Source organism: Marmota monax, unplaced genomic scaffold, assembly GCF_021218885.2.
Source record: "Marmota monax isolate L192 unplaced genomic scaffold, Marmota_monax_Labrador192_F-V1.1 WCK01_AAM20220418_F8-fsc00020, whole genome shotgun sequence".
NCBI lineage: Eukaryota > Metazoa > Chordata > Mammalia > Rodentia > Sciuridae > Marmota > Marmota monax.
The window spans coordinates 21,612,701-21,640,692 of NW_026692912.1; the positions used below are offsets into that span (position 1 = coordinate 21,612,701).

Below are 27,992 nucleotides of genomic sequence, written 5' to 3' on the forward strand. Positions count from 1 at the left end.
TTTAAAAATTCACCCTACTAGCCTGGCGCAGTGGTGCACCCCTATAATCCCAGTGGTTCAGAAGGTTGAAGCAAGAAGATCACAAGTTCAAAGCCAGCCTCAGTGACTTATTGAGGCCCTAAGCAACTTAATGAGACTCTGTCTTTAAATAAAACATTAAAAGGGCTGAAGATGTGGTCAGTGTTTAAGCACCCCTGGGTTCACTTCCTGGTACCAAATATAAATAAATAAATAAATGAATAAATGATTTAACCCTACTACTTCTCTATTTTGATTAATGAATTTAGGCCATTTGCATTTAATGTAATTATTGATTTATTAGGGCTTAGGTCTGCCATTATATTTTTTTGAATTTATTTTTAGTTATGCATGGACACAATATCTTTATTTTGTTTTATTTATTTTTATGTGGTGCTGAGGATCGAGCCCAGGACCTCACATGTGTGAGACATGCGCTCTGCCCCTGAGCCCTAACCCCAGCCCTGCCTTGTATTTTTTAGACTTATGTTTATTTCCTCTCTTGTTAAGTTCCCTCTTCTTTTTCCCTTGACTTCCTGTGGATTACTTAAATTGAAAAAAGCATCCCTTTCTCTAACATTTTAAGGGCTTCTTTAATTATTACCCTATACACACATAGCTTATTGCAATGTACTTGTGTTGATATTTTGCCAATTTGACTGACTATAGAAACCTTACCTCCATTTAGCTTTCTTTACCCTCTCTGTCTGGGCTTATCTTGTTTCTGGTTGGCTCAGCTTCGTGAATCTCTAGGGTTGTATCCTTTGGGCTCCCTAGACCAGCTCCATGGACACTAGTTTTGGAAATATTCATCTATAATTCCTTTTGCCCTTATTCAATCATGATCTCTTTATCTTCTCCTTCCCGAAGTTCTGGGATTCTTTTTTTTCTCTCTCTGTTCTGATTGGGTCATTTCTTCTATCTTCAAGTTTACAGATCTTTCCTTAGATACTCCATTCTACGTGGCTCTCATGGAGTCCATTTTAAATTTTAGTTATAGTTATTATATCTTCAGTTCCCAAATTTCTACTTTTTCTTATTTATATCTTCTGTTTTATTGTTGAGATGTTTTTCTCTCCATTTGTGTCAGGTGTATTTGTGATTGCTTGTTGAAGCATTTTGATGCTTTCCATTCCTGGTGAGATGATTCCAACACTCTGCCTCGTCTTAGTGTCAGCCCTTGTTTATCCTTTTTTTTCTCACTTCAGTTGAGATTTTCTTGATTTTTGGTAGGACAAGTGATTTCCCGTTGCATTCTGGACATTTTGGGTGTAACATTCTGGGACTGTGAGTTTTATTTACATCTTCTGTCTTAGCTCCTTTGACAACATATTGGTGGAGTGGAGAAAGGACTGTCTTAGCAGGTGGGGACGGAAACCCAGTGTTTCTCATCAGATTCTCTTGACACTCAGTGGAGATAAGAAATGCTCCTGTTGGGGTGGACATTTGGGCTCCCTAGACCAGCTCCATGGACACTGCCTGTCTGTGTGTGTGTGTGGGGGGGGCCCCTCATTGCTGCTTCCTCTGGGTTTCCATTGACACCCTGGGAGGTGGCAGGGTGAGTCCTGCTGGGAAGTGGTCAAAGTCCTGGCTCCTCCCCAGGCTTCCCCTGTGCCACTTCAAAGGTGAGAGGAAGGGTGCTGCATTGCCTCAGGGTGGGAGTGAGTCCCGGCTTCCCTCGTGACTTATTGTTTGGTTCGAAGTGACGTCCTGGTGAGAGAGAGGAAGGGAGAAGGGGACTTGGTTGGCCCTGGTGTCTAGCTCCCAGTGTCCTTCTGTTGACAGCAGCTGGCGTGGGGCTGTGGTTTCCCTGTGGTGCTGGTCCAGGTGGGGGTTTTGCTGTTGCTGTTGGAAAGTTCAACTTGCTGGTCTGCGCCCTTCCCGGTGTCTTGGCTGGAGAGCGCAGGGTTTCCTTGGGACTTTCGTGTGTGTCTGCCCGTGTTGGTTTTTCTGGGTTGCAGGTTCTTCAACTTCTATATCTCCAGAGAAATAGGGGGCAGGAGAAACATCCAGGCAGGCCTCCGTTTCCCCTCTCCCCTCCACTCAGGAGCCTCGTGTTGTTCTACAGTCAGGACCCTCAGGTGAGGGGAGGGGAAGGGCCTGCACCGCCCACCCCGGGGACGGGAGCTCTGCAGTGGACACTTTCCCCTTTCAGCGCTGGACGGGCGGCCCCTTTGTCTCCACTCCCATTATTTCTGATGGTGAATGAGTGGAATTTCAGATCGTTGTTTTCTGTTTGTAACGGGTCATTTTTCTCTGGCTTCTTTCAGGATTCTCTCTTTCACTTTTATTTTCGGCAGTTTTAACTGTCAGGTGACTGGGTGTGGTTTTATTTGTGTTTGTCCTGCTTGAGGTGGTCTGAGTCAAAAAGTTTGGATGATTTCTGTCCATTCTTTCTTTTTTCTTTTTCTTTTTATTAGTTATTGATGGACCTTTATTTATTTATTTATTTTTATGTGGTGCTGAGCCACAAACCAGCCCCTACCATTTCTTTTTGTTTTGTGTTTGTTTTTGTTTTGTACTTGGGATTGAACCCAGGGCCTAATGTATGATAGGCGAGTGCTCTACCACTAACCTACTTCCCCAGCCATTTTTTTTAAAAATACATTTTTAGTCGTAGGTGGACATAATACCTTTATTTTGTTTATTTATATGTGGTGCTTGAGGATGGAACCCAGTGCCTCACACACGTTAGGCGAGTGCTCTATTGCTGAGCCACAACCCCAGCCCTCCCCACTCATTTTTATGTTTTATTTTGAGAAGGAGCTGACCTCAAAATTGCAATCTTCCTGCCTCAGCTTCCTGGTTAGCTGGGATTACAGGCATGTGCTAACACACCCACCTGGCCATCACCTCTTGAATATTTTCTTCTGATCCATTTCATGTCGCTATTAAGAAAATTAAATTAGTAGTGGTTATGGTTTAGATATTAGAGTCCCCCCAAAAGCTCACGTTTGTGACAATGCAAGAAAGTTTAGAGGTAAAATTATGAGAGCTTTAACCTAATCAGTGCATTAGTCCCCAGATAGGTACTAACTGGGTGGTAGCCACAGGCAGGTAGGATATGTCTGGAGGAAACACACACCTGTAATCCCAGCATCTCGGGAGGCTGAGGCAGGAGGATCGAAAGTTCCAAGCCAGCCTCAGTAAAAGCAAGGTGCTAAGCAACTCAGTGAGATCCTGTCTCTAAATAAAATACACAATAGGGCTGGGGATGTGGCTCAGTGGTGGAGTGTCCCTGGGTTCAATCCCTAGTACCCTCCTCTCAAAAAAAAAAAATTGTTCTTCTTGGGTCTTTTGGTCACAGCAGTGGAAAAAGCTGATTAAAACAGAAATTAAACGCTTAAATTAGAAACCTCTACACCCAGATGGCTTCACTGGTAAATTCTGTCATCTATTAAGGCAGAACGACACATAAACACTTTCAGAAATCAGAGAGAGAAAAAGCACTGTTGCTTATTAGGTGAGGCCAGAGCAGCCCCGATGCCCAAACCTTCCAGACACGGAAAGAACGAAAACACAAAGACACTGAGCCCGCACCCCTCAGAACACAGAGGCAAACACATTTATAATTAGATATTAGCAAATTTTATCCAGCAAAACACTGTAAGGATGCTACATTTAGACCACGTGGTTTTATCTCAGGACTGTAATGTGTGACACTAAGAAATTCAATTGATGTTACACACTATGTTCACAAAATAAAGGAGAAAAACCATATGATCATTTCAAAAGATAAACTTTTATAGCACTCCATACTCATTCATAATAAAGACTGAGTTAGTCGTTTCACATCATTGTGACAAAATCCCTGAGAAGAACACCTGGTAGACGCGAAGGTTTGCTTTGGCCGTGGTTTCAGTCCACGCCTGTGAGCTCTGCTCTGGACCTGGGTGGGCAGACCTCAGGGTGGAAGGGTGCGGCCCGAGAGCCGCTCACTGCATGAGGCTGGGAACAGAATGGCGGGAGGAAGGGGCCTGACGAGGTATGACCTTCCAGGGCACGTCCCCTTCCTCCAACCAAGCCCACACCTACAGCTCAGCCCCCTCTCCGTAGTGCCATCGCGTTATGGAGCCACCAGCCGATCGGTCACCGTGAGCTCAGAGCCAGGATCCAATCAGTCCCTTCCCAGGGGTCCCACCTTGGACCACGCTGCACTGGGCACCACGCCTTCACCGTGTGAGCCTCTGGGGACATTCCAGGGCCCAGCCATAACATGTAAAACCGCTCGCTAACTAGAAATAAAAAGGACCTTTATCAAGTGAACGGGCATCTTGAAAGCCCCTCAGCTGACATTAGCTTAGGCACCCCTGCCCCGGCCAGGGTGGCGGCCTCTGCCTGTGATTGTCCTGAAGGCCAAGCAGGGCCACAAGAGCCAAGGGGCCAGGAGGGAAGAATGAAGGGCCCGAGGCCCAGCGAGAAGGCAGGAGCTGGCCAAGCTCACCCCACCTCAGCCAGACGCAGGAGCCACCAAGGACTCCAGGACGCTACTGTAACAACTTGAACTTGGCGAGACCCTGAGATCCCGTGTCCGAGGTGTCACTGAGGGTTGTGTATCTCTAGGGGAAACTTACAAACTTTAAATTACAGTGACACTAACAAACGAAAAATTAAACAAATTAGCTTTTAGTAATCAGTTTATTGTTGGAAATAAATGTAACAAAAGACAAAAGTGAATGAAGACCTAAGATCAATGGAGAGAGGTTATCCGATCGTGGATGGGACAACTCAGTGTCCTTAAGTGGTCAGTTGTTCCCGGATGGACGTCTGGTCAAGCCCCATTCCAGGGATAATCCCCGCAGCCTTGTGGAAGTGCACAAATATCAAGGTGGTCCTAATATTTGTGTGGAAATGCAGAGAAGCCAAGTTAGCCCTAAAAGTCTTGCCATAGGTTGGGGACTTGGGGCACCTGATTTCATGACGGAAGAAGAAGGTGAAAAGAACAGATCTGGTGCCGCTGACCCCAGCCACACCACACGCTGCGTTGACAGAAGGACCACAGTATCCCCACGGGAAGGGCCTTTTGAGCAAGTGCTTCTGGAGCAACTGGACCCTAAACTGACAAAGATGAGCCTTGACTCAAACTTCAAAATTTAACTCAAAAATGTATGCAAAATTTTAACTCAAGATGGCTCCAGATAGAAAAGCTAAAGCTACAGCCCTTCTGGAAGTACACGGGAAAGACCCTCAAGCCTGCGAGCAGACAGGTCCTTCAAGTGGCATGGAGAGCGATCAACACTAAAAATTGATAAACTGGGAGGGGGCTGTGGCTCAGTGGTAGAGCACTTGCCTAGCATGCATATGGGTTGATCCTCAGCACCACATAAAAATAAACAAATAAAATGAAGGTATTGTGTTCATCTACAACTAAAAAAAAAATTTTAAAAATTTGATAAAATGACTTCATCAAAATCCAAAACTTTGGCTGGGCGTGGTGGCCACACCTGTAATCCCAGTGACTTGGGAGGCTGAAGCAGGAGGATCATGAGGTTAAGGCCAGCCTCAGCAACTCAATGAGGCCTTAAGCAACTTAGTGAGACCCTGTCTCTAAATAAAATATATATATATATATATATATATATATATATATATATATATATATATATATAAAATGCTGGGGATGTGTGACTCAGTGGTTGAGTGCCCCTGGGTTCAATCCCTGGTAGAAGAAAGAAAGAAAGAGAGAGAGAGAAAGAAAGAAATCCCAAATTTTGCTTACTGTTAAGCAAAAGGTAAAACCGTGCACTTGAAGAAAATATTACAAAACATATTTGATAAAAGACTGGTGTTCAAGGCCGGGGCTATAGCTCAGTTGGTAGAGTGCTTGCCTCACATGCACAAGGCCCTGGGTTCAATCTCCCCCCACAAAAAAAAAAAAAAAAAAAGACTGGTGTTCGCAGTATATAGATAATTCTACACCTCAATAAAGGGACACATACCCAAATTAAAATGCTGAAAAAAAATCTGAACAGACACTTCATAGAGAAATGTATGTGAGAGGCCAATTAATACATTTAAGAGTTCTCAACATCATTAGACTCCAAATTAAAATCCATGAGATGCCACTACAGTCCCACTAGAATGATTAAAATTTTTAAAAAGATTGCTGGCACCAAATGTCGGCAAAGATGTGGAACAACTGGGGCTCTTGTAAATGGCTGGTGGGAACACAAATGGTCACAAACACTTTGGGAAGAGTTTCCTTGGCCACCCACAACGTAAGACGTACACCCCCCCACCCTCTGACCTACGATGCCACCTTTAGGTATTTTCTCTAAAGAAATCAGTGCATATGTCCCCAAAAGGCTTGTCCGAGTATTTTGATAGCTTCTTTACAATATCCTCCGCCTGGAGACCTCCCAGTGTTCACAAGCAGGAGCATGGAGAATGGTCCACACCCTGGGGCGCCCCGGGCCACGGGGGCTGCTCATTGATGAAATGGGGTGGACACTAACACGCAGCACAGCGCAGATGGACGGCGTAGATGGGAAACGCTAGACCCAGAGAGCAAGAATGCTGTGATTCCGTTTCTAGGAATTCTACAGCAGGCAAAGCTGATCAGTGGTGAAAAAAAAAAATCGGAAAAACACCTCTGGGGTGCAGGATTGTCAGGGAGACACAGAAGACATGTCCCAGGAGGTGGGACTCCAACGCGGGGCTCTGTGTCCTGCGGCACAGGGGTGTGGGTTGTGCAGCTCTGTGTCCCCGTCAGAATCCTGACACCTCACTGCCGTGGTTCGCATGTGTGCCCTGAGGGTCCCCCACTGGACTCTAGCTCCCTGCTACAGTGTCCGGAGATGGGACCTTCACGAGGTGGTGAGATCCCTCACGAATGGATGCACACCATTATTTGGAAAGTAAGTTTGTCATCTCAGGAGGCGTCCTGCCCGTGGCCCTCTCTTGCCCATCTGCCTTCCACCATGGGATGACACAGGAAAGAGGCTCTGGCAGGACACCAGTGCTAAGACCCTGGACTTTGCCTCCAGATCTGTGAGCCAGTAAATTTCAGCTCTTTAAAAATTACCCGGTCTCCATATTCTGTTATAGCAGCCTAAAGCGGACCAAGGCTCATAAAACTGGATGTGAAGTTGTGCATTTGTAAATAGGCCTTTGTGCCTGTGTGAATTTTACTTTTAAGAAAATCCCTGAGGGCTGGGGACATAGCCCAGTTGGTAGGGTGCTTGCCCCGTAGGCACAGGCCCTGGGTTCAATCCCCAGCACCACAGAACAAAGAAAAGAAGAAGATCCCTGAACAGCAAAACTAACCCGGGCTCCTCAGCCCTGCACAGGTGGGTCGTGGCACCACGGGACCTGAGGCTGAGAGCCCGTGGCTGGCTCCTCCCTTGGGCTGCCTGGGCCTGACCCTACTTGCCTGTGGTCAGGACCTGGAGACAGCAGCTCCCCGGGCACAGCCACCTGGGACTTTGCTTCCCAGTGGCCGGGCAGTGGCTCTTGCCCCCAGACAGCCACAACTGCTTCCCTGGGCTCTCCTCTGCTGATCCCGCATCACAGGGCCATCCTCGGTGAGCAGGAAGCTACGCCCCAGCCACGTCTCCTTGGGGACCTTCAGCCGCAGGTGAGAAGCCACTGGCTGCTCCCCTCCATTGGGTGCCTTGGTTCTGCCCCCAAGCTGTGAAGCTCCCCTGTGAACCCGCCTCTTGTTCCCATCTCTGTCTCCTTCACACATTCACCACATCGTCACTGAGGCCCTACTACATGCCGGATGCCACTCTAGGTTCCTGGTTCACACAGCAGGCAAAACGAGTGGAAGGACACAGATTATAGGTCCCCCAAAGGGGTCCACATTCTATTCCCCGGAGCCCTTGAGGATGGTGACTTGTGTGCCCAAAGGGACTCGGACAACAGGATTACACTAAGAGTCTCCAGGTGGGGAATGACTCTGGACCAGCTGGTTGGGCCAAATGTAAACACGAGGGTCTTCCTTAGAGGGGGAGAGGCCTGAGTTAGAGAAGGTCATGTGACCACAGAAGCAGAGGCTGCATTTGGCAGAGGGAGCCAAGGCCCAGGAGGGAAGGGACCTCCGGAGCCGGCAAGGCCAGCTGAGTGAACTCTTTCCTACAGACTCCAGAAGGAACCCAGAGCTGCCCACCCCTGGATTTCAGCCTCCTGGGGCTGAGTTTGGACTTCTGACGCCCAGGACTGCAGGATAAGGAGCTTGGTTGTTTCCAGTTTGTGGTGATTTGTTACAGCAGCTGCAGGAAACCGATACCGACTTAAAGGAGCACCTCCCATCTAAGCAGCTTCTCCATGGCATGTTAGAAGGTGGTGGCCAATAATTCCGGGCTCTTCTTTGCCTTAGGGAAAAGCAGCCACGGGGACAGTGTCTACCAGCCCTGTGGAAATTGGGCCTCTGAGTGGGACAGTCTTGAGGTCCTCTCTAGAGGAGAAGCCTTCTGCTCATTGAGAAGAGAGAGCCTGGCCACTGGGGTAAGGTGCCAGCACGGTTCTGACGGCCTCCTGGGACTCGGTTCTGACGGCCTCTGGGACCCGGTTCTGACGGCCTCTGGGACTCGGTTCTGACGGCCTCTGGGACTCCGCTGCTGGGACTCAGAAGACGGAGAATGCTGCTCGCCCGTCCCCACCCGGGGCTGCGGTGAGAGGAGCTTCTGCCACCGTGGGCAGCGGCCTGAGCCTGGCTTCCTGTCCACACCAGGATCAGGGCTCCTCACGCCCAGGGCGGCTGCTCCCACACCTCGGTGGCACTGAGCAGGAGGGAGAGGGCCACCCGCTGGCCCTGGGGCCTCAGCCTCCTGGTTCGGGTCTGGCTGCGTCTCCCAGCAGCGCACTTCCTGGCTACAATCCCAGCCCCCAGCACACGGCCCCCTGCCCCCTTCCTGGGAAGCCCCGCCCCCTGCCCCTTCCTGGGAAGCCCCGCCTCCTTCCCCTTCCTGGGAGGCCCCGCCCCCTGCCCCTTCCTGGGAGGCCCCGCCCCCTTCCCGGGAGGCCACGCCCAGCAGTAGTTTCCTCTTTGAGCAGCCGCCCCACCTCCCACTCCCTGAGAAGCCCGTGGGGGCTGGCGTGTGGGTGGCGTCGCCTTCATTACTTGAAAGCAAAGCTGGACTCAAGGCTGTTGTTTCCCCTGTACCGCAGGTCGGGGTACAGGGTTAGTTGCTGTAACAAAATCCATCACAGCATCATCCTGGACAAGACAGAGTTGGTGTCAGGGACCCAGACTCCTGCTAGCTCGCTGCTCGGCCCCCCTCTACACATGGCTTCCACCTGGTGATCAAAAACGGCTGCTGTGGCTCCTACCATCATGTCCCCACTCTAGCCAGCAGGAAGGGGCCGTGAGGAAGTGGGCTGGATGTTGCACAGGTCACTTCCACTCGTGTGCCTCTGGCCAGAGCCTGGCACATGGGTATCAGGAGTTTCAATAGAGGGTAGGAAATGGGGTTTTGGGTTTGGAGGTCAAGGACCCTGCAGAAATTTTTATTACCCTAGTAGAAAATAATAGATATTTTTTGCTACAGCCCTGGCTTCCACGATAGGCAGAAGCGCCCAAGAATGTTCTAGTCAAGCACTGAGTTTCCCTGGAGGCTGGGGGGGCGAGTATGACCCGGCAAAGACCCGGGAGTATAACGCATGGCTTTCCTCTCACGCAGTGCAGCGGAGACAGCATTCCCACCACCAAGGGTGGCTGCTGGATGCCGTCCAAGGACAGGGTGGGAGGCCCGCTGGGTGAGGGAGGGTCTGAGTGGCCCAGATGTGGACACTGTCTTAGGAGCCACTCCCTCCCGCAGGCCGCCCCTATGGCCCCTGTCCCACAGCAGGGTCCCTCATGCAGGGCTCCTCTCCCTGGACGCAGCTGTGCCAGACCGATATGTGCAGAATTCGGAAGATGCCGAGTCTTTCTCTTTCAAAGCACTCACAGTTACACAATTGTGTCACTTCTCTCTCTCAGAGAATCCCAGTCTTGTTTGAGCAGCACTGAGGCTAGCCCCAGGGGATCAGTCATGAATGGTCCATTCACAGCAATTCCGACAGGTGTGAGCATGTGCCACAAGCCTAGTCAATGACACAGAAAGGGAAGTCACCTGGGGGCTTTCAGGAAGATTGCCTACCCACCCAACAGGGAAAGATCTCTTTCAGATGTTGGTGTATGAGATGTAATGCCTGGAGCTGTGGCAGCCACTTTGTAACAACAAGATGACAAGGATTTCAGAGCAAAAGGGTGGAAGGCACAGAGGTTCTTGAGGCTCTGGGTTAACCCCAGGACTTCTCATCTCAGTAATTCTTCTTATTCTTAAACAAAATTTGTGGCTCAAGCCACTCAGAGTCAGTAATCTGTTCCTGATAGCAAAGCATTCAAACACAGCCACTCTTGTGCCGGAGCTTTTGGTGATTCTCCATTCTGCACAGCAGAAGAGCTGAAGGTCTTAACCTGGCTCACAGAGCCTGTGCCTCCCCTTGCGAGCTGGAACTGTGTCCCTCTCCCCTTTGCTCACTCTGTCCCCTCCACACCGACCGTCTTGAGTTTTCTCCTGACCCTCCAGGTCTCTCACCTGTTGGGGCCCTGGTGCGGGCTGTGCGTTCTGCCTGGAGTGCGTCTCCTGCACCTCTCAGTGTCACCTGGCTACTTCTACAGACCTGCTGGCCTTAATTCTTGCAGCCTCCAGCGAGGCCTTCCTGTGCCTTGGGGGGCTCTGGCTGAGGCAGAAGGAGGCCCTCACTCACGACTCCTAGCCGCTGTCTTCCGGCAGGAACTGAGCTCCCCCGGGCCTCCCGGGCTCTGCTTTCCCACGCAGTACTGAGCACAGTACTGGCCTGCAGCACAGGGGCGCTTCCTGTCTCCCCACCATGGCCAGCAATGAAGGTAGTAGCCCCCCTTTTCCATGGCCAACCACGGTCAAAAGGACTAAATGGGAAATTCAGAGATCGACTGTTCATGAACTTTCAGTAACTTGTATTACAATTTGCTGCTGTAATTGTTTGTATTATTAGTTGTTGTTGTTAATCTCTCGCAGTGTGTCTGATCCATAAGTTCAGCTGTGTTCCACGTACCCATGATGGGGAAACAGTGTTAGTTGCAGTTTGGGGCATCCCCTGGGGTCTGGGAAGGTAGCTGCTGTGGCTACGGGGCCCTGTGTCACAAAAGTCCCACCCTCCCCGTTCCCCTCCGTAGCTGTTAGGAATCTGCCTCTCACATGGCCCACACGCTGCTGTGTTTATCTCACGCAGAATAAAAGTCCCCAGAGGTAGCAGTTAAGACAGCAGAGGTGGCTTCCTGCACTGGTCAGTGATTGGGAGCAGCTGAGCTGGGCGGTCCAGGGCTGTGGTCATCCCTGGGTTTGCACGGGGCTGCAGGACCCGCCCCCAGCAGGACTCTCCAGAGCTGCTCGGGTGACCTATGGCATGGCAACTGACTTCCAAGGGGCAAGGCACAGGCCACAGTCCCCCTATGACCTTGCCCTCTAAGATGCATACTGTCATCTCCCTCCTACTCAGCTGGTCACAAGACCAGCCCTGATTCACTGTCGGAGGAGGCCACACAGGGACATGAATACTAGGAAGGGCCATCTGGGAAGCTGGTTGGGAGGCCTGCAGCTCCAAAGAGCAGGCCTCTGACTTCTGCACCTCTGAGTGTCCCCAGGGCTCTGCACAGGCCCCCGTGGGGGCTGGAGCTCATCTAGAAGAATTCAGAGATGCACTCGGGACCTTATGATAGTAGTGTACCTTCAGGGCCACTGTAAGTGGGAAAATACAAGACATTTGAGAATGGCAAGAGCTCTGTGCTGGACCTTGTTATTGTTTTTTTTTGTTTTTGTTTTTGGTACAGGGGTTGAACCCAGAGGCACTGAGCCACTGAGCCACATCCCCAGCCCTTCTTTGTATTAGAGACAAGGTCTCACTGAGTTGTTGCTTAGGGCCTCACTGAGTTGCTGAGGCCGGTTTTGAACTCATCATCTATCGGCCTCAGCCTCCTGAGAAGCTGGGATTACAGGCTGTGCCAAGACGCCGGCTGGTCCTTTTATTGTGGCTGAAGCTCCTGTCTAAGCAAATCTGACGCCCAGAGGTGGTGTTATATAGGCGGGTGATTCATTTCCTCTCATCCAGCCCAGCCCCTGCGAATTTGGGAGGCTCGGGGGTGGTCCCAGATGGTCTGGGGACTTGGGGAGGGGCGGCTGACTGCTCTTCAGGACACTCCGGGTGCCTGGCAGTGTCTGAGGGGATGCATGGATGGACGACTCCTTGCTTTTTAGTGAAATCCTCCTTCCCTTGACCTCAAGATGGTTCCTGGGGAGGAACTGTCCAGTGGGGCCCAGGAGGAGCAGGATGCGCATGAGCAGTACGAGCCCCGACTCTCCCGCCTGAGAAGTGTGCAGGGGGCGTGGACAGGCCCCCTGGCCTCTGTCCCTGTGGGGTTTTCCGCAGACCCTAGATCTCCTTGTTGATTCTAGTGGCTATTCTTGGGGGCCTCTCGGCCTCACAGGTGGTTTCCATGTTTCCTCTGAGGCCTGGGAGGCTCCCTCCCCCACAGTCGGTGGTCCCCAACTGAATCTAGATGTCATTGAGCTCCATGGAAACCGCCCAGACTCAGTTAATCCCGCTTCCCTTGCTTGGAGCAAACCGGTGTGTGGAAATCACTGGGATCGCAGTTGTAAAAATGCCGTTGAGCCTCGCGCCGGCCCCATGCATTAGGTGACATCGCCCGTGGTTGACTGAAGCGAGCGCTTGATGCTCAGGGCAGTCTTCCTCCCTTAGCACCGGGAGGAACCGAGAAGCCAGCCGCATCTCTCAGGGCTGGACAGAGTGACCACCAAGGCTCTGCCAAGACCCTGCCCATGGCACTGGGCGGAAGGCAGCGGCCGCTGGAAAGCGCCGAAGCTGAGCGGACAGACAGACATAGGCCCCTGGACGAATCGCCCGGCGACCTGAGCCTCAGTTTCTTCATCTGAAAAGTGGGGGTGGTGACGACAGCACTCGGGGCTGGACGTGGGCGCTGGCCTACCGCGCAGGCAGCAGCCGTGTCCCGAGGGAGGGCGGCAGGAGCTGGGTTAACCAACCCACGGTCTGCAAAGCTGCGGGGGCGGAGCCCGCCCCGCCGGCCCGGGCTGCACCCCCCCACCCACCCGCAGGCTGGGCCGCGGGTCTGGCGGGCGTGGGAACAGCGATTGCAGCGCAGTGAGGTCCCCGCGCTTTCCCAACTCTCCAGCACGAGTGTTTATTGCTTTGATAATGGGGGGGGTGGGACCCCAAAGACCAGACAGAGAGCTGGTGACAGAAAGGGAGGAAGGGAGGGGAGAGCCCTGGCGACGCCCAGACGGGAGACCGAACGAAGGCGACGCAGGGTCCGCTGAGCTCGGCGGACCTGGAGGTTTGGGGAGGTGGGCGTGGCCGGGGAGGTGGGCGTGGCTGGAGTGGCTTGAGCGGGTGGGGCCTGAGCGCAACTAAGCTGGGCCCGCCCTGGGCCGGCTGCGGGGCTTTGGGCCAGAAGTTGCCTTCTCTGAGCCTCGGTTTCCTCCTCTGTGAAACAGGAATGCTGGGGATAATGACAGCCCCGCACTCCCCCAAAGAGTGAGCAGCCACTGGTGCTGGGAGCAAAGCAGCAGGCTGTGCAGGTGTCCCATCAATAAATAAAAGCGGAGGTCGCACGCCCCTGTGGACGTCCCACCCAGAGGCCTGCAGGTGCAGCTGCGTGTGGGAACAGGCTGTGGTTGGACTGGGGACTCTCCCCTTCTGTCCCTTCCACCCCTCCTCCCAGCTTGCGTGGCGTGCCCCCTTGTCGCCCGGGAAGGACCCGCTCCCCTGAGGTCCCCCGCAGACAGGGTGGGAATGCGGCCAGTGGGCTGGGAGAGATTTCAGGAGGCCAGAAGCCTCTGCAGACTTGGCCTTGGAGGAGGGAGGCTGAAAGGCGAGGATCTCTCGCCCAGGGGCACAGTCCTCCCTGGGGTAATCAGTCGGTTAGGGTGTGTGTCCGTGGGTTGCGGGCTGGGAGTCCCCTTCACAGATCGGTCCACTGGTTATTGGCCCCACAGAACCGCTGTAGGGAAGCTCACGGTCTCATGGGCATCTTAGCCTCTGCCCTCAGCCCATTGGGAGAAGTGGGGCACAATGATCCCAGGACCCTCTCAGCCCCCTAGGCAGGTGAGCGACTCCAGTGGTCTCTTCAGCTGTCCAAGGGGAGCTGCTGCCTCCCTGCCCCTGATGTTCCGAAGATTCGGAGAAATAACAAGCACCAGGTCTGTGTAGCCCAAAGCTCCGCGATGTCTGCTAATGAGCAGGCTGCAGGGTGGGCCGCAGTGGGAGCCCAGGCCTGGGCCGGGCCTCCCCCGAACTAAGCCAAGCCCATGGGTCCTGCAGCCCCTGCAGGTGCGCTGCCCTTGCTTCCCAGCTGTGTGGGGGAACTTGACCTAGTTAGTGGTCCTCTGTAAAGGCATGGCTCCCAGTCCCTAGGGAGGCCTTGGAACCTGCTCTCTCCCCTCCCCACCTGTGTCAGTGCAGAAGCAGGGGAACCCCTGGGAGGTCTGAGTGGCTCATTTATTGCAAGGACTTGGCTTGTGCCATCGAGGCACGGCTGGGCAAAATCTGAAGGTGGCCACTGGAAAGGGGGGGGCTAGAAATGGCAGCTGACACTGCTGCCCACCAGCAGGATTTCTCCCCTCTGGCAGGGACGCCTCAGCCCTACTCCTAGGCCTTTCAAAGTCACTGCCTGAGTGTGGCCTACCCAGATGATCCAGAACAATCTCCATCCATGAAGCCCACTGATCATGAATTCTAATCACACCTCGAAACACCTTCTCTGCAACACGGAGACTGGGGTTGATTGGAGAACTGAGGACTGCAGGCTTGCCAAATTGTACAGGAAACTGACCATCACTCCGTCCTCCTCTCTGATGATTTCTAGATCCTTCCAGCTTCAACACTGAGTCAGTCAGTCTCAGCCTCTCGCCCCTGCTGGGGATTTGGTGAGGTCAGCAGCCCTCCCTGGCTCCCGGCCCTGCTGGGCTTGCTCCTGGCCCCTGGCCCTCCAGGAATGAATTCCCACCTGGACCTCAGCCTTGGCCCAGCTCCTTCCCCAGCTGTGTACCCCCGGCTTGTGAAATCTCCATTAACTGGCCTGGGGAAGGCCCCCCCGCGAACCAGCCTGGGACTGAACAAATGAGCAGCCTGCCTTGCGGCCCTCAGGGAGCTGCGAGCGTCCTGGGGGAGCTGCAGGGCCCAGGACCAGGTTCCAGGTTGGCAGAGCAGGTCTGCCCAGAGTCTGTGTTGTCTTGGATTCCTGGCCGGGCTCCGGCTGGATCCCCTGGACAGGCCACAGCTCTGGGCTGCAGGAAACCGGCCCATGGTTGTTTGGTTTCGATTGCACAACCCTGGTGCAGGGGCCAGAGCAGACATCTGGTGTTTTGGCGGCCCAGCACCCACACCTCCCCTTCTGGCAAGAGCCCCCCAGTTGCCTCATGGGGAGCTCCCCCAAGTGTGCAGCCGGGGGTGGGGTGGGGGGAGGCTGTCAGTCCAGATGCCCCCATCCTTCCTTGCCAAGGGCTGGGCCTGCAGCCCTGGCTTGGTCAAGGACTGTCCTTCCCTGGGAACAGAGCACATTCCTCATCCTGATGATCAGTCCCTGAGGTGGACACTAGGACCCCTCGCTCTGCTTGCTTCTCTTCCCCTCCTCTCTGAGCTCCCCACTGCCTGATGATAAACCTCTTTGCAGCTCAGGACCAACACAGCCCATTTCCTCGCACAGAAATCTGACTAGGGGGACACTGAATGTCAATCCTGGCTCCGCCCAGACTCTCTGTGTGGCCCTGGCCTCGGTTTCTCCATCTGTACATGTGAGCCCATCTCCAACACCACACCCTACGGCCCCATGGCTGCTCTTGGATCAGACAACAGACGTGGCTGATGAGTCCACTGTTGAGGACCAGCTGGGGCCTTCTCTGCCCTGACCCTAGAGATTATGGGTGTGTTTGGTGGAGAGAGGAGCCCACAGCAGGACAATCTTATTTCCACCTCCTGCCATGGGCAGTAGGGTCCAAGGATCAACACACTGCCTTCCAAGGCCTCTGAAACCGCCCTCCTCTCTGTAAGCCATTGTGCTCAAACGTTGGCGATTCCATGAACACTCTGCAGGTCTCCCTACACCAGCCCCCGCCCCATCTCTCTGTCACACACACAAACATGCACACTTTACAATCTCCAAAGGAGCCTTGGGACCAGCCTTCAGATGCCTCTCCTGACCCTAATGTGACAGTCCCTGAGTGCATATAACAAATGAGCCTGCACACACAAGTTCAGTGGTGGGGCCACCCGGCTGCTGGTGAGCACCAGCTCATTTCAGCCCAGCGGACAGTTGAGAGTGTTTACGTGTTCGCCAAGCCCTGGCTCAGGGTTTTCCTCTTGGCATGCAGTTGGACTGCATTTCCCAGCGTCTCTTGCAGCCAGGAGTGGCCACATGACTGAGCCCTGGCCAATGGACTGGGAGCGGCTATGGTGGGCCCCGCCCCCGGCCTTTTAGCCTGGTCCATAAACATCCTTCCAAGCTGGCCTCCAGTTCGCTCTCCCCTCCACCAGGGTATTGCAGAGGTAGAGAAGGCCCTGGAGAAGGACAGGGCCACAAAGCAAGGGCCCCAGAGTTGAGCAGGACCCGTCTCTCCTCCCCCCAGCCCACCGCAGACTGCAACGGGGATAGAAACTTATTTGGGGGCTGTTTGTCACATCGCTGTGACTCACCTGGCCCAGCGTCTGTATCGGATCCATCCAGGGAAGGAGCTTCTGTTTACAGGACCCCACCTCAGGGCCCCCTGGAGCTCGCAGGCTGCTCCACTACCTTTGGGCCGGAAGTCCTGAGCCGGGGCCTGGGCCCACCCAAACGCAAGGCGTCTTCTCCAGGGCCCTGATTTATGGCAGGTCTGGGCCTCCCCTCGCCCCCAGGCCCCACGGCTTCCCTGTGCTCCTGGCCTTCTTCCATTCTTTGGCCTCCCCTTTATTTGGCCATTGTCTGGGGGTCCCAGAGTTCAGGGGTCAGCTGCATTTTTTTTCCCTCCCCGACAAATAGCTCCCTGAGGGCAGCAGGGCTGGCTCAATGCGGAGGCTCCCCTGCCAGCAGACCAATGTCCACAGCGGCTGCAGAACTGCGCAGGCCCTGCGGCGAGGAAGGCCCTGACCTGGTGGTGCCCCAAGTCCCGCTTTCTTGGGACACCCGGATCCCAGCGGGATGGGGCAGCCTCCTGGCTGTTTCCCCACAGGAGCACCAGCAAGGCTCCAGGAAGGTGGAGGCCAGGGCCAGGGCTGGGCTCCTCCCTCCCTCTGGCCTCATTTCCCAGCCTCCTGTGCTGCCTTTGGTGGAGGCTGAGGCGGCAGTCTCCCTGTGGAACCCCTGTCCCTCAGAGGGAGCCCGGCCTCCCACCATGAAATAATTAAACTGTTTCTAAGCTACCAGTTACCAGCCCCTTAGCCTTTGGTTATCTTCCCAACAATAATATGAAGAACCCGACTACGGCTGCGGCCTACAGGGCCCACGCTCGGCCTTCCCGACCTAGACTTCACCGGTCCCTCAGCCCGTCCTGGGCATGGCGGCCGACGTTACCCCATGCTACAGATGAGGAAGCTGAGGTTCAAGAGCCTCCTCCACAGGCTCCAGGAGCACACGGAAGGAGTGGTGCCATGAGCCAGGAAGCAAGGGACACGGGGGCAGCCCGGGCTCCTGCTGCCATCCCGGGACAGAGAGCTGCTGGAGGGCCAGGAAGGTGAGGTCCCGCCGCCTCCTGCAGCCAGGATCCTGGGGCTCCCTCTCCCGCTCCCGCAGGCTCCCTGCCCTCTGCAGCCCCCCGCCTCCGGCTGGGCCCCCTCCCTCCCAGCTCCCAGCATCAAAAGCTGCTGCGGACTCTGCTGGGTTTCTCCTGAGCATAGCCAGCGAGCTCGGCTGCTCAGAGGTTGTGTGCTCACTTTGCAAAACAGCAGAAATTTATAGCCCAAGTAATTGATCACGGTGCTTCTGCCTCCCTCCATCTCGCTGGGTCTCCTAATTCCCTTCTCCCTTCGCTTTTTTCTCAGCGCGCCATCTGTAGTGTCAGAGAAAAGGAAGCCAAAAAGGGAGGGAGGGTTCTAGTCCCAGTTCTGCCAATTATGAGTCACATGAACCTCAGTTTCCCCAGAGGAGCTAATAATACCTGCTCACAGAGCACTCCACCTGCTGCCGGGGCGGGATGCCTCCACACAGCTGACCACTCTCTGCAGCCTTCCTATGAGGTGGGCGGTGGGACCGGGACCCACTTCTCTGGGCACTGGGGCCCACAGAGCTTGACTCATTCACCCAGAGTCACAGCTGGTAAACAGCAAAACCCAGGCCTGGGACCCCAAGTCCAGACCATTAGGTACACTGCCCCCACCGATTCCAGGACCAATAAGAAAAGAGGTGACACTTGCCCTGTCCGGACTGGCTGCCCTCAATTTCACTTCATCCTGGGTTGGCTGTGGGGATGCCACCGAGGTCACGGGGACAAGGGGAAGACTTTGCAAACCCCAGCATGCTGGGAAGGTAGAAGGAAAGGTCCCCACCATTTCTGTCACTGCTTAGTGCTGTCCCCTTCTTGCCATTAGCTGTGTGGACAGGGGTCTTCCATCAGTCAGGCCCCCACACCTGCCAGCTCCCTGGAAGGCCCATAGAACCTTCCAGAATGACCCACAAAAGGATTCCCAAAAGCACCAGATGCACCAGCCCGGTACCTGGTGGAGCCCTGCGGTCCTGGCTGGAACTCTCTAGGGAGCCCCCTCAGTGTTTTGCTGGTGACAATCCCAACCCTTCTGTTCAGTTCTGGGAGGAGGGTTCACAGGGGGCCACGGCTTGCCCGCTCCCTCTCCTCTCGGCCTAGCTCTGTCTCTGCCCCTGCACGGGCGCCCCTCCCTCTCGTGGCCTCCAGCCGCAGGTAGGACTTGCTTCGCGGGCCGAGGCCAAGGAGAGCTCCTCTCGGCTCGCTGTGCATCCAGGGGCTCAGTGTGCCGCGGCCCAGCCTCTCCCTTCCCCACCCCAACCCAGGGGCTGCGCCCGGAGGCTGGCCGCCGCTGGGGGCCGTGGGCACGTTCTGTCCCCCTTTTCGGGCGGGGACCCGGGCTCCAGCCCCGCGGCCGCCTGCTCGCGCCTGCCTGGCGGAGATGAGAGCCGGCGCAGGGCTCGAGCGAGGCGGCCGCACGCAGAACAAACAGAATTTTTTTTTGCAACTAGAGGGGGAAGCACAGAGCTAAAAATAAAACGAAAAGATCAGTATCTGTCAGCCCGACAGCTGATTGGCTGCTCGGAGATGCATATAATTACCAGCTCCCGGCGCCGGGGAGGCAAAGCCGGGAGAAACTGCTGAGACGAGGTTAGGATTTAACCTTTAAATTCTGGAGCCACCGAAAGCGAGGGGAGGACGACGGGCGTCGGTGCTAATGAGGCTGGGGGCGGGCGGGGGCGGGGGGCGCCGGGTCGGGGTCAGGTCCCGACTCCCGGGGGCCTGGGCCGCCGCCTCCGCCGTGGGACTGGGCAGCCTCCGATTGGGCGGCCCGGAGGCGGGGGCCTTCTCCCCGCCCCTGGAGGTGGTGCCTGCCGGGAAGCCGGGGTCTCACCTGGGCGGGAGCGAGGGGCTGCGGGCCGGGCCGGCGCACCATGAGGCCCACTCTGCCCCCACCCACATTCCTCCACCTGTCCCTGCCTGGTGTCAGTTTCTGCCTCCCGTGGGGGGGGGGGGCTCCTTCCTGCACCCCGAGTCACCCGTCCCTGGCTGTGTCCTGCCCCACCCGGGGAGTGGGGGCACTTCTGCACCTCTGGGTTATCCTGGGTCCCAGGGAATAGACCAGAACCGTGGGGCTGGAGGATGCTGTGCCCTCCCTGAACCCCAGTGACTTCACTTGTAAAATGGGGTGGCCATGGCAGGCCCTCCTGACCCTCCGCAGGCGCCGGGCGTGCTTTGGGCCTGTGGGGCCTTGATCCTCCTGCCCAGCCAGGAGCCAGGGCTCTGGGCTCTAGAAGAGCAGAGAGTTGCTGCCTCTGCTTTGGCACTGCCCTCCCCCAGGGGTCAGTGGGGACCCAGTGAGCTGGTGTCTGGGTTGCAGCCTAGTAAGTGGCACCTGCTGGGAAGGTGAAGGGAAGGTCTTGGGGCTCCTGGAATACCCCCTTTCTCCTGGCTAGGCCTTTGTCCAGCTGGGCCCAGCCTTGACTCTCCTGTGCCTTGGTGCTCTAACTTCCCTCCCATGTCTGGACCTCCGGAAGCGCTCCCTGGGTTTCTGACCCTCCTAGGCCCTGATTCTTGGCCCTGCCCACAGGACTTCGAGCCCCAGGAGGTCAGGAGCCATGTGTGTCCAGTGCCTGGCCCATGGTGCTTGGCAAGTGTGACATCAGAGCCTCTGCTCTGGGGCCTGGGAGCCAGCAGAGGCAAGAACCACGGTGGCCCCATTGCCCAGGCTTGAGGCAGACAGTGGCCTCAGTTGGCGGAGAGCCAGCTCTTGCCAGCACATCCCAGGCCCCAGATGCCACAGAAGGCCTGGCTTGCCCGGTGTCCTCTTAGGCAGGAAGGCGGTCCCAGCCCCTGTTGCCCATTTCTAGGAAGTTTCGGGGTGCGACTGCCCAGTCTTGGCCTCTCCCTGCTGGATGGGACAGTGGGTAGGGCTGCCACGGAGTGCTGGGACCTAGCCAGCCAGGCTGACCTGCAGGGGAACTGCCCTGAGCTCCTACTGGGGTCAGAAGCAAAAAGCAGGTGGGGAGGGGGGAGGAGGCAAAGACTCCTGGTCCACCCTAGCCTGGCCGTGTGTCTGTCCACCTTGAGCACTTGTCAGGGATCCCTTGAAGCCCCTCAACAACCCCTAGAAGGTGGGGCTGTGGTTACCTGCACTTTCAGATGAGGAAACTGAGGCACAGAGTTAAGCCAAGTGCCTGGGGCCCGAGGCCAGTGAGGACCGAGCCTGGATCCCCCCAGTCCATCCAGAGGACAGGCCCAGCAGCCCTGCCTGTCGGGTACAGATAAAGTGAGGCAGAGGGAGGAGGATGTTCGGGGACCTCCCTGTGACCTGGGCTCAGCATCTTGGGAATGTTTTAGTGTGTGGCGTGCAGGGGGTCCCCTCTGGCGCCTCTTTGAGGGGTCTCAGGAAGATTTAAACCTGCTTCTCTATGGTTCTGGACGTCAGGTTGGTGTTGGATGTGACTGGGATAAACTGGTTCCCAGGCAGCCAGGTTTCCTTGGGGTCATGGTGATAGAGATGGTAACAGAAGCAGCTCCCACAGGCTGAGCGCTCACCCAGTGCCTGGTGATGGACTCGGCCTCGGCTTGGACACTCATCTGGAGCCTCACCATCGCCCAGAGAGCACTCTGGGGCCTCTGCTGTTTCCTTATACCCTGTGTCTGAATCTGTTTGTCTCCACACTCATTGTCACCTCCTGTTAGGCATGAACCTGGAGAGAGTCCCAGTCTGGCCTCTCCCATTCATTGCTGAGTTCCCAGCACCCAGAGTCAGTCTGGTGTAGAGAAGCTGCATGATGCAGTTTTGTTAGATGCATTTCAGATGAAGAGACTAAGGGTCAGGGAGGACACATGGCTTGCTAAGAGGAAGCCCTGGATTTGTTTAGCTCAAGGAGCCAAATTTCTGACTAACCCCCTCACGTGGCCACTTGGGAGATCCCTCCCGTCCCCTGAGAGGTGCCTGCTGTCTTCTCAAGCCTCCCACTAAAACCAGTGAGGCAGACTGGATCTGCCCCCGGCCTCTTCCCTGTTTTCCTGGGTACTGAATGGCAGTTGGCCAGAGTCAGCTCGGTCTTGGGGACGTTCTCTCCTCCAGACTCACCCAGTTTGCCTTTTTTCGTGTGTGTGACCTGATTCAGATTTCCCATCTTTGTACCTTGGGTCCCCTCCTGCACCTGACCTTGCTGCATGATTTCCTGACCCAGGCAGATCATGCCTGAGGTTGGTCACTGTTGCTTTTCTCTCTCGTGGTTCTGGGGTGGCATCCAGGGTCTCGGTGAGGCCAGAGGTTATAAATCAGAGCCCTGATGGTTATGCTTAAGAGTCGGCTCTACCACTGAGTGACGCTGGAGGCCTCGTTGAACCTCTCTGAGCCTTGGCCGTCCTTTGTGAAATGGAGACAGGTTGCCGTTGAGTTGGTGTGTGGAGGCCGTCTCCCTCCGCCTGGCCGGAAGAGCGGTGCCGTCCCTTGTGCTTTGCCCAGTGACAGATGCATGTTCAGAGTAACATGTTCCTAGGCTATCTTACCTTTGTGAAAATATCGAGTTCACTTATGCAAACTTAAATGGCCTCTAGGCAATAGAATTTTTTTTTTTTTTTGGTACTGGGGATTGAACTCAGGGGCAATTTACCACTGAGCCACATCCCAGCACCACTCCCCCCCTTTTAAATTTTGAGACAGGGGTCTCGCTAAGTTGCTAAATTGCTGAGGCTGGCCTCAAATTAGTGATCCTCCTGCCTCAGCCTCCCGAGTTGCTGGGATTCCAGGTGTGGCCACTGCACCTGGCCAGGCAATATAATCTCATGGGCCCATGTCTTTCAGGTGGTCCATCGTTGACTGAAACACCGTTATGTGGCACATGGCTATCCCACTGTGCCCTGCCACAGGGGTATCCTGAACATGGACTTCAGAGTCTGCAATTTTTAATCTGTCTTACATGAATGTCCCATGTGTTTTGGTCAATGTCTCTGCAGATGAAAAGCCCCTAACAGGCTCTCTCGAAAGACCACGACCCTCTGTGGGCAGCTGACATCTGAATGGCTGGCCTGGCTGCCAGGTCCTGGGCTCGGCAGGAAGGCAGGACCCCTGGAGGTCACCCCCTCTTCACCTGGCCCTTTGGCAATCGGTTTTCAAATATCCTGAGTTCCTGGTCCAGGCCGTGCTGGCCCCGCCGTGCTGGCCCACTGAGGGGAGTTGGGCCGGTGTTGGTCCTGTCTTGCGCAGATGTCAAGTTTCCTTTTTAGGAAACAAACAAACAAACAAACATGTTTTCCATTACCAATGTCCCCCCATCCTCTTACTTTAAGAGTTGTTGGTTGTAAAAGAAATCCTGGTGAACACAGGAGCGCATGAGCACCTGCCGGCCCATGTTGTGCTCGGCTATCTCGGAAAGCCCCAGGCCCCAATGCCCCACTGTGGGCAGGTCTGTGATCTGGTGGTGCCCACCTTGCCCCCAGGGCATCCCCCAGGCCTCCTCGAGGCGCTGCTGGCCGGTGATCATTTCCTGTGCGAGAAGATGAACCGCTGAAGGTCCCGCAGGAAGGAGGGCCCTCTGTCACCCTGGGCTGGGCTGTGCTGGCCGCAGGCCCTGGCACAACCCGAGGAGCCACACGGCAGGCGGAGGCACGCGTCTCCTGGGGGAGGCGGAGTCTTCAAGGGAGCAGCGAAAACGGGGCAGAGCATGGGCCGTCACGCTGCAGGCCTCCGGGAGAGCCCAGGCCTCGCCTGATGGAGCGCCCTGGCCGCGTGGACACGAGAGCGGGGTCCTTCACTGTGAGCTCGGTGAGCCGGGTCGTCCCTCAGGGCAGGCTGTCTCAGGGTGCCCTGGAAATCCCGCGGCTGCCCTGGGTGGTCCCGCACCTCCCTGGCAGGGCTCTGGATCCGCCCTCCTGATACCCAGGCCCCAAGATACACCAGTCCCCAAATATGTGCCCAGAGGTGACCACGGCGAGCGGCAGTGTCCAGGGACTGCAAACTGCAGAGCCCTGTGCCCGCTGCTCTGGGCGCCCTCACCCCGGCCCCGGGCTCTCCGAGGTGGTGAGGTAGAGCCGGTGGGGGGGGGGCTGCGCCCCTTGGACGAGCCTGGCCGGATGGAGGGAGGCGCCCAGGGCTCCTGCAGCTTCCTGGCCGCAGGCCCCTCCTCTCCTGCAGGTTTCAGCAAGAGTGAGTGTGTCTGCGGCTGGCGTCGCAGACTTCCCCGCAAACCTGCCCACAGGAGCCCACATGCCGTCCCCAGGGACAGCCTGCGTGGAGGACGTGGGCGAGGATGTTTGCACCGGGCCCTTCCCACCCGCGGCCTGTGACCACCAGCCCTGTCCTCTGCGCTGCCCGCTGGCCCCCGGCGGGGGTGGGGAAGTCCTTACTATTTTTTTTTCTTTTTTCAGGGCTGGGGCTGGAACCCAGGGCCTGGCTGTGTTAGGCAAGGGCTGCGGGTGGGCCACATCCCAGCCTGTTTCTAGAGAAAGATAAGAAAGTAGAGGACCCCTCCGGCCAGTCTAAGGGAGCAGGGCCCCTCTACGGGGCAGATTGCTGAGGGCGTCCTCTCCTGGTTCCACCGCCCGGCTGCCGCCTGTTTGCTGAGCAGTGAGCTGCTGGGGTCATCCAGGGCCACTCAGCTCCCAGCTCCTGAGAGTGAACGGCCGGCCAGGCTGACATCCCTGCTCAAGACACCGTACCCCGTGTTGCCTGGGGCAGCCTGGCCTGCGTAAAGGTGCAGTGACCCCCGGGGACTTTGAGGGGCTGTACATATGTAGAGAGCCTTGGAGGGCCCCAGGATACCCAGGCTGAGAAGCACTGGCAAAGCCGGTTGTTGGGGGGCAGCTCTTTGACACCCCTTGGCCATTCTCACCTTCTGTCAGGGAAGTCCTCGCAAAGCTGGGTGCCCAGGGTCTTTCTGAGTGTCATTCACCCTGTGTGACCCTGGGGAGTTGGCTTCTGCTCTCTGACACCGGGTGCCACTGCACCTAGCTGGGCACTTGCAGCCTGGGCGTCTTGGCTGGTGCCACCCCAACCTCAGCGCCCAGCTCCCCCGCATCGGCCATGACCATCACACTGGATCTGGGTGATGAGAGGGAGGCCAGCAACCAAGACGGCTCTCAGGAGCTGCAGCTGGGGCCCCTCTGAGAAGCTGTCTGAGGGGGACAGGGAGCCTGGGAGGGGGACAGGGAGCCTGGGAGGGGGACCGGAAGGCACGCAGCCAGTGATGAGCAGCGGCTGAGGCTGCATTGAGAAAGCGGTTCCAGGGCACCCAGCTCCGTCTGCCCTGAGCCACCTCTGGATGCTGCTCATAGGGATTCTGCTGCGGTGGACCTGGGGGTGCTCCTGGTGATACAGGTGCTGGGCCGGGGCCGGGTGGGGACACTGGGCAGCAGTGTTATCATGGGTTCCCTCCCATCCCTGTGCCCACTGGGCTCTGGTCAGAGGGAGGTGGGCTGGTCACTGGTGTCTGGAAGAAATGATGGTTCTAGAAAAGCTAGAGAGCCCGCAGGTCCTTGCCAAGAAAGCCAACGCAACACGAGGGTAAAAATCATGTTTTTAACACAAGAAAGAGACCTCTGCCTTCCAGCAGGCGGGGCGCCTGCTCCCACCCACGCAGCCCAGGGGCCTGAGGAATGTGGCCTCAGCCCGCCTTCCACCCCGAAGGCCGGGGATTCGCTCTTAAAAAGTTCCCTACAAAATGAGTTTTCTCCATCCGCCTATTTCCAGGCTGTTTTAAGATCGTCGTAGTCACATCCCTCTGAGAAACACCCACCTCTGGGCCCTGGAGCTCAGCTGGCAGCAAACACCAGGGACAGAGAAGACCCCTGGGGGTGCTCAGCGGCCCCCGGGTCACCTGGCTGCTGAGCTCCTGAGAGCTAGGGCTTCCAAGATTGGGGATTCCGACTTGAACCCCCAAATGGACAGAGGTCCATGGCCAGTTGCCGGTGCAGAGCCCTGACCACGACCATTGGGTGAAGTGGGGGGACAGAGGTGGCCCAGGGCCAACCAGACCCTTTGCCTTAGCTGGAAAAGGAGCTGACAGAGGTCCCATCCTGGCAGACCAACCCTCTTGTCCTTTATCAGATGCCACCAGTCATACTCAAGTGCTCTAGGAACCAACCTCTGTGACACTTTGGGTATGTGTCCCAAAGAGGTCTCTGAGGCTCTGATACCGAGTTCCATGGCCAAAGACTCCTGAGAAATGGAGAGTCCACACAGCAGCCTCCTTGCTGGGCAGGCTCTGCCTTGATAGGTCCTCGGCCTGGGATCGCCAGCAGGAGGTGAGTCCCCGTCTGCCTGAGCTGACAGCGGCTTTCCAGAGCCTAGCCTGGGGTCTGTATGCCAGGGAACACACTCTGGGAACCCAGTCAATGGAAGGCCTTCACAACTAAAAAGTCTTTCTGTTTCTGTATTAGTCACCTCCTGCTGCGTAACAAATCACCCCAAACTTAGCAGTTTAAAACAATAAGCATTTATTATCTCAGTTTCTGCGGGTCAGGAATTCAGACGTGGTCCAACGGGCTAGTCCTACTGTGGTCTTTCCTGAGGTTGCAGTGAAGCTGTCAGCTGCTGCTGGAGTCGTCTGAAGGCTTCTTCATGACTCACTCACATGGCTGGTATGAAGGTCTCATCCCTTGCAACTTGGATTTCTCCATGTGGCTGCTCAAGTTTCCTCCCAAGAAGTTTCCTCCCCAGAGTGAGTGATGCAAGACAGCAAGACTGAAGCCCCAAGGCCTTTTATGACCCAGCCCTGGATGGCAATATGCATATGGTAATTTCCTCGAATCCTATTGGTCACACAGTCCAGCCCTGATCATTGTGGGAGGAGACTAGGCTGGCTGTGAATGTCAGGAGATTCCCATCTCCCTTCAGAGACCATCTTGGAAGCTGGCCACCATGGTAACCATCGCTTCGTCCCCACAGTTGGCTTGCTGCCATTCAGTGGACACAAGTGACCTGAGCGGAGCTGTTAACCTGTGGTGGGAAGAGAAGAGGAAGAGGCCAGGAATCCCCGGGCCTCATCCAGCTCAAGTAACAAGAGCTGGGGTAGCACAGCCCCGCTGTCGGGGCCTCAGTCTTGACCAGGTCAGGGCATCGTGCCCTGCGTGCCCCGAGCTCTCAAGCAGCCTGCTCCACCTTTATCTCTAGGTCAGCTCACTCGTTTCTACGAAGTGCATGAGGTGTGTAATATTTGGGTCATGCAGCTCCATCCACGAAGGCAGCTCTCTTCTGGAAGTTCTGAGACACGGTTGGTGACGGTGAGCCTTGTGGGGGCGATGAGCGCAGAGTGAACTCAGGATGGACAGATGCCAGCGATGAGCAAATAATAAATAGATGAAATACTCATCTCATCTCTAGGAGGGGGTTAAGTACATTAGCAAGGCGAGGAGTCGGCGAGCCAGGGGACCCTGGGGTGGCCGGAGCCTCACTGCTGCTGTGAAAACGGCCACATCTCTAGCTTGGGACAGAGAGGGCTCCCTGGCCGGGAGGCTGAGTGGTACTGAGCAAGCGCCTGGCACCCAAACGTGTGTGTCCCAGGCTGACCCTTGGTCATTGGCTGTGCTGCCCAGGCAGGTGACTCCACAGCCCTGTGTCCCTGCTGCAGAGTTGGGCAATGTGAAATGAGGATTCAGAGGGATCACCCCCATAGGGGCTCCAGAATGTGGGTCACCAGCTGCTGGCACCCCAAGTGTGAGGGAGCCTTATAAAAGGAGTCTTATTGCCTGAAGGGTACAATGACAGAGTAGATCCCCACTCTCAGGACAGACCTTCCGTGCTGCCTGGGCCTCCTGCAGTGGTGACCCCAGAGCCTGGAAGGAGCGCAGCCCCTCCTCGGCTGGGAGCATGTAGAAGCACGGAGCCTGCCCAGCCCCTTCCTGTCCTGTTGGGGCACGATTTTCAAGACAGGGAGCATCCTGGGTGTGTTTTGGCCTTGGGAGTCTCAACACGCTCCACAGGACTTAGGGCAACTCTGAGTTTGCTGTCCCAACAAAGGGACCAGGCACGGAGACAACACTCAGAGGACAGGGTGCAGGAGCCAGGGCCTGATCCTGCAGCCGGGCGGGGCCTGGGCATCAGCATGGAGGCCCTGAGGCTCCACCCCTCAGAGCTGTGTGACTGTGGGCAAATTCCTCAGCCTCCCTGGGCCTGAGTTTCCTCACACATCAACTTCCAAGTTGGGCTTGAGAACTGCTCCTCAGTCTGTTCTGGGGACTCGGAGCTGGCCATCAGACAGTCCCGTTTCATCTCCTTGGCTTGTTGGTATCCATTAATAAAGAGGCAGAGGAGGAGGAAGAGGAATCATTCCTACAGCAAAAACAACA

General features: G+C 56.0%; 1 long non-coding RNA gene across 8 annotated transcripts; it reads left to right on the plus strand.

Annotated features, from left to right (window-relative positions):
• Window positions 1-19,253: 19,253 nt before the first annotated feature.
• LOC124097362 (uncharacterized) lies at window positions 19,254-27,959 on the plus strand. 8 transcript variants are annotated; one of them, XR_009227462.1, is made up of 4 exons: window positions 19,254-19,340; window positions 23,148-25,949; window positions 26,154-26,440; window positions 26,542-27,959. It is a non-coding gene; the product is annotated as an uncharacterized LOC124097362 (long non-coding RNA). The 8 variants fall into 8 exon arrangements; XR_009227461.1 differs by having other exon boundaries at window positions 19,287-19,340; window positions 22,665-25,949; XR_009227463.1 differs by lacking the exon at window positions 19,254-19,340 and having other exon boundaries at window positions 19,501-23,472; window positions 23,842-25,949.
• The last annotated feature ends 33 nt before the right edge of the window (window positions 27,960-27,992 follow it).